This window comes from Silene latifolia, chromosome 1 (genome assembly GCF_048544455.1).
Source record: "Silene latifolia isolate original U9 population chromosome 1, ASM4854445v1, whole genome shotgun sequence".
In the NCBI taxonomy this organism is placed as follows: Eukaryota; Viridiplantae; Streptophyta; class Magnoliopsida; order Caryophyllales; family Caryophyllaceae; genus Silene; species Silene latifolia.
This window is the reverse complement of record NC_133526.1, coordinates 122159022-122164429: the sequence shown is the minus strand read 5'-3', so window position 1 is coordinate 122164429 and position 5408 is coordinate 122159022.

Below are 5408 nucleotides of genomic sequence, written 5' to 3'. Positions count from 1 at the left end.
CCTTAGCCTCTCCAATAGCCACACTTGGAGGATCCTTGGCGATCCAAAAGAGGGAGCTTCTCCACAAGAGCCTTCCTTGTCCAAAGCTTGGATAATCTCTCCAAGCACCAACCACGATGGATCTCTACCATGCTCCATTTGCTCGATCACATGGATGAGGGTCATGCTACCATGACATCTTGGCCCCTCCTTCTTCAAAACATCAACAAAGAGGTACACATGGACAAGGCAAAATGCAAGAGCCCTTCTCCTAGCCACCTCCGAGACATTAGCATCTAACCGATTTGAGAAGATGTTGATAAGAGCTAACATATCCACACCATGTGGAGCAAGAAGAAAGTTGGTTTGGCTTGTTGACAAGCCCAACATGGAACGGAATTTCTCCTTGTAGCACAACCGAGTCGGAGGAAGCACCGGAGCACAACCCGGCCACCCATCAATGGCTCCAACTTCTTCGGCAAAAGGACAAATTTCACCTTTCGGGAAAACGAAAACATGATGTTTCGAATCCCAAAACCGAGAACATGCTTCAAGAAACCAAGGTTGCACCTTGACTTGACGAAGCACCAACAATTGACCAACTCCCATGCAATCGAGTTGATACTTCTCGGGAGGCGACAAATCCCGGCACCATTGTCGCAAGGCGTTCTCAAAAGCATCCATGAAATATTTTTGTGGAAGAAGAAGAGGTTTTGTAGAGATGTTTTTGTGTTTCGGATGATGAAACAATGAAGAGCAAACGTCCCTATTTATACAAAATGATCAGCGCATTTTTCAGTAAAAGGGGAGAGCCGGCTTCCATCGCCAAGCAGCTCGCGCCTCTTTGAGGCTCTTCCAGGATTCCCGCTGTTGACTTGTCTTTTTCAACATGTGTTTTCTCCTGACACCTCAAACCTCCCGTCAGGAACCTCGCGCCTCTTCGGGATGATCCGGGAAATTTTGTGTTTCTTCACACTCACATTTCCTTGTTTTCGCGTTTTACGAAATCCGACACGGTTTCCATGACGCAGCTTTAAACATACGGACTTTTCTTTCTTTTTTTAAGGGGGGAAGGGCTAGTCGCCCCGATCCGCGATGGATCATTTCCATGTCAGTCAAAATTCCGAAAATTTTTCGCTTTTTCGCAATTTGCCGGCAAAAATCAAAATCGAAAATTGATAACACGACATCAATTTTCCTCAAAATTCAAGCACTCACAAATTCGAGTCTTGACCTCAAAAACCAAATATACTCGCAAAAATCCTTTTCTAAAATTCTTTCCCGACGGTTTGAGTTTTATTTTTTTTCGAGTCAATTTCAAAATTTCGATGCAATTTAATTCGCAACACGAGTTAATTGCTCAAATTTTCAAATCATTTCCTTTTGAATTCCAAATGCGACGATTTGTCACGGAATCTTCAAAATTTATTTCAAAATTTCAATTTTAACTTCAAGTCATCTTGGTTAATTTTGATTTTCAAATGCTTTACGTGATTTTCAATCAAATGCTTCTACGTGTTTACGTTTATGCGTATACGCTATCTGTTGCCTGTTTTCTACACTAACGATGCAGGAACTGGTGCAAAGCAAAAGGAGAATCAACAGCCGACAGCGCTCCTCCGAAACACAACACAAAAGCCAAAAATCACAAAATAAACCACAATCCAAAAACACATTTATACAAACCGCCTCACGCAAAATACATCGACAAACGTCTATCATACAGACACTGGCCTAAAACAAACGTCTATCATACAAACACTGGCCTAAGACAACGAACTGGGGGCTAACCACCACCTACCGAACTAAGCACTCTCTATCCTCTCAAACGGAAAAGAAAGAGAGCCACACAGGAAACAGAGGAGCAACAGCGGAAGCAGAGGTGGTTACCATAACGGTAACACCTCGTTCCTGCTCCACGACAAAAAGGAATACAATGTCTTGCAGATTTCGGACAACACGACAACCGAGGACCGTAACTTAGCATGTTACCCCGATGTTAAACCCCAGTCAGCCGAATTCAACTGCGATCAAGGTAACCAACAGGGGATAACACACTCGTACTGACCCCCAATCATCAGCCATCCTGTCCATGAGCCACGACGAAAAGGACAAACCGGCCATATTAGCCGCCCATCCGGATCTCTGCAGACAACGACCAACGATCGATACCCGATCATTGGCCGGACAAAGGCCGCCAGGGAGAAACACAACCAAGCCTGTAACAAAAAACAGTCGACTCTCCCCCTCCGGGATCGACTTCCTCCTCCAAAGCCTCGACAACGGACCCCATCGGTCCCAAACGATACCCTGTGATAAAAAAAACAACAAACAAGAAAACGTCAGCCGAAATTTCGGCATTACGACGACATGAAATGGGTAAATCCCAACAAACAACAACAACCTGCAATACAAAAAACAAGGGGCAATCCCGCCCCAAACCATTCACAAAAAAAACACAAAAACGACTCGCTCCTCTTTTCAAGCAAAAGACGAGTCAAAATCACTAAAACGGTATTTCAAGACCCATACAAGGTCTGCCAATAACCCAAAATACATTCCCGACACAATGGGGATTTTTCTACGGTTCAAAAAGGCAATTCATACGCTAATTTGAGCCCGAGCCGGTCAAAAATTCAAAAACGACCGCAAAAAGGCAAACGTGATCTTATCACGCCCCAAGATGACCTAAAATACCAATAAGGTCCATTTCAAGGCAAACTGACTCAATTCAAGCCCAGACAGGCGCTTATTTGGTCAGACGTAAGACCGTCGCAAAAGGCAAAAATCCAATTTTGCCCACAAACATCCAATGAAGGTCCTAAAATGGCAAATACGGGTTTTCCCAACTACAATGCAACCTAGTGGGACCCACTACCCAAGCAAATAAACTTGGCATTGTGAAATGAGACGGTTTCTCGCCTCAATCACGTTTTTCGAGCCTAGGGAGCGGGAACGGGGACCAAAATGCAAACTAAAAGCACCCCTATACTCCTAAACAGGTTTCTAACCTAATGCAAACATCAATTTCACTCGAAATTGGCTCAATCAAAAACGCCCAATTCGATTTTTTAGGGCAAAATCCGCCCTAATTCAACTAAGCTAACAATCAACAGATTTGAAAGGATTCAAGAGGAAATACTTACCTTGAGATGACATTTGTTGACAATGGCACGAGTGAAAGCAAGCTTGAAGGTCCTTTAATGGCGATTTTGCGGGATTTTTGAGGTTGAGGATGAATAATCATCCACAGCTCAACCTCGCGTCTTTTTAACAAGAAATAGGGAAGCCGGCTTGCATCGCCAGGTGGCTCGCGCCTAAACCAGGCCTCCCCTTATCTTTTTCAGCGAAATTTGGGTTTTGGCCCAATTTCCCATGACAAACTTCAAAATTTTCGTTGACGATTTGAATATCGTCATTTCCTCGAAAACAAACAAAACAAATGGTGAAAATTTCAAACTCGCTATTTTCAAGCAAACGGCGATCAAAACCGCCAACTTCAAAAAATAATAGCGAAAGTTTGAAAACCGCTATTTTCTCCAAATTTCGAGCAAACGACGATCAGGACCGCCAATTTCAAAAATAATGGCGAAATCAAAATTCACCATTTTCCTTCAAATTTTCCAAAATAATAGCGAAAATTCAAAAACCGCTATTTCAAGCAACAGCACATAAACCGTCACTTCAATCAATAATGAAGATTCCAAATTCACTATTTCTGTCAAAATGTCAACGGCGGCACATAAACCGTCACTTCAATCGATAGTGAAGATTCCAAATTCACTATTTCTTTCAAAATGTCAACGGCGGCATATAAACCGTCAATTCAATCAATAGTGAAGATTCCAGATTCACTATTTCTGTCAAAATGTCAACGGCGGCATATTAACTGTCACTTCAAACGTAATAGCAAACCCAAATTTGCTATTTTCCTTCAAAATTGAAACAAACGGCGATCAAAACCGCCACTGCAAATTCAAACCGAATGGTGAAAATTCCAAATTCACTATTCCTTCAAATACCAGCAGGGGGCTTCCTCGCGGAACCCGCTCATTCCAAAAGCAGTGATAGTGAGAATCCATACTCACTATTTCCCCAGCGACATCACGAGTTCGCTACTTTCAAAACAAGCCCATTTGACGCGGCTATTCCCATGGTCCATTAACCGACCGTACCATGGCTGGCGAGCCTTTGTCCGCAACCTTTTCAAGGATACGTCCCGAAGATGCCTCGGGTACATTTCCTTACCTTTTCAAGGATACATCCCGAAGATGCCTCGGGTACATTTCCTTACCTTTTCAAGGATACATTCCGAAGATGCCTCGGGTACATTTCCTTGTCTCGGCTGGCGAGCCTTACAACGGACCACGGCTGGCGAGCCTTACAACGCACCACGGCTGGTGAGCCTTACAACGCACCACGGCTGGCAAGCCTTACAACGCACCACGGCTGGCGAGCCTTACAACGCACCACGGCTGGCGAGCCTTACAACGCACCATGGCTGGCGAGCCTCACAACGCATCTTGGCTGGCGAGCCTTACAACGCATCGCGGCTGGCGAGCCCTCCTCACATACGCACCATAGCTGGCGAGCCTTTGTCCGCACCCTCCAAGGACACATCCCGAAGATGCCTCGGGTACATTTCCTTGTCTCGGCTGGCGAGCCTTACAACGCACCACGGCTGGCGAGCCCTCCTCACGTACGCACCGCAGCTGGCGAGCATTTATCCGCAACCATACAAGGACATATCCGAAGACGCCTCAGGTATGACTCCTTCTTATGGCTGGCGAGCCTTTGTACGTAGTTTAACGGACTTTAAACGACCCGCACGGACAGTCGACAGACTCTAAAATGTTCCCGACGACAGGTCCTTGACTCGTACCCTCGAGTCGCCTTGGCGTCGCCCTTCCCGATGGCAGGTCCTTGGCCCGAATCCTTTCGAGCCGCCTCGACGTCGCTTGGGTCTTCAGGTTGTAATCTTCGATTGACCTGGGGACTCTACTTTGACTTTCGCCCTGTCCAAGCCTCAGTCAAAGTGGGGGCTCTGTAGATACCCAGTATCTGCTGAGACTCCAACAAACACCCGATGATTATCGGACTACAACATGTTTTGGGATCGCAGCGTTTGATCGACAGTTTGTGTACAACTTTACGTCGGAAAACTTAAAACGATTTCGAAAACAAAACATTTCAAAACATTTCAAAAATACCTGGAGTGTTTAATGCACGACGACGGGGTCGCAATGACACTAACTAGAGTCAAAACCGACACCGGACCAAAAACGGACTCGAAAATTCAAATCCCGACTCCAACAACGAGTCAAACCGAGTCAAACACAAAAACCAAAAATATCTCAAACCTTCTATGCTAAGTTTTCCCGGATTCATGTTGGTCAAGTACCAAACATGTGACTACAAAACCTAGGATA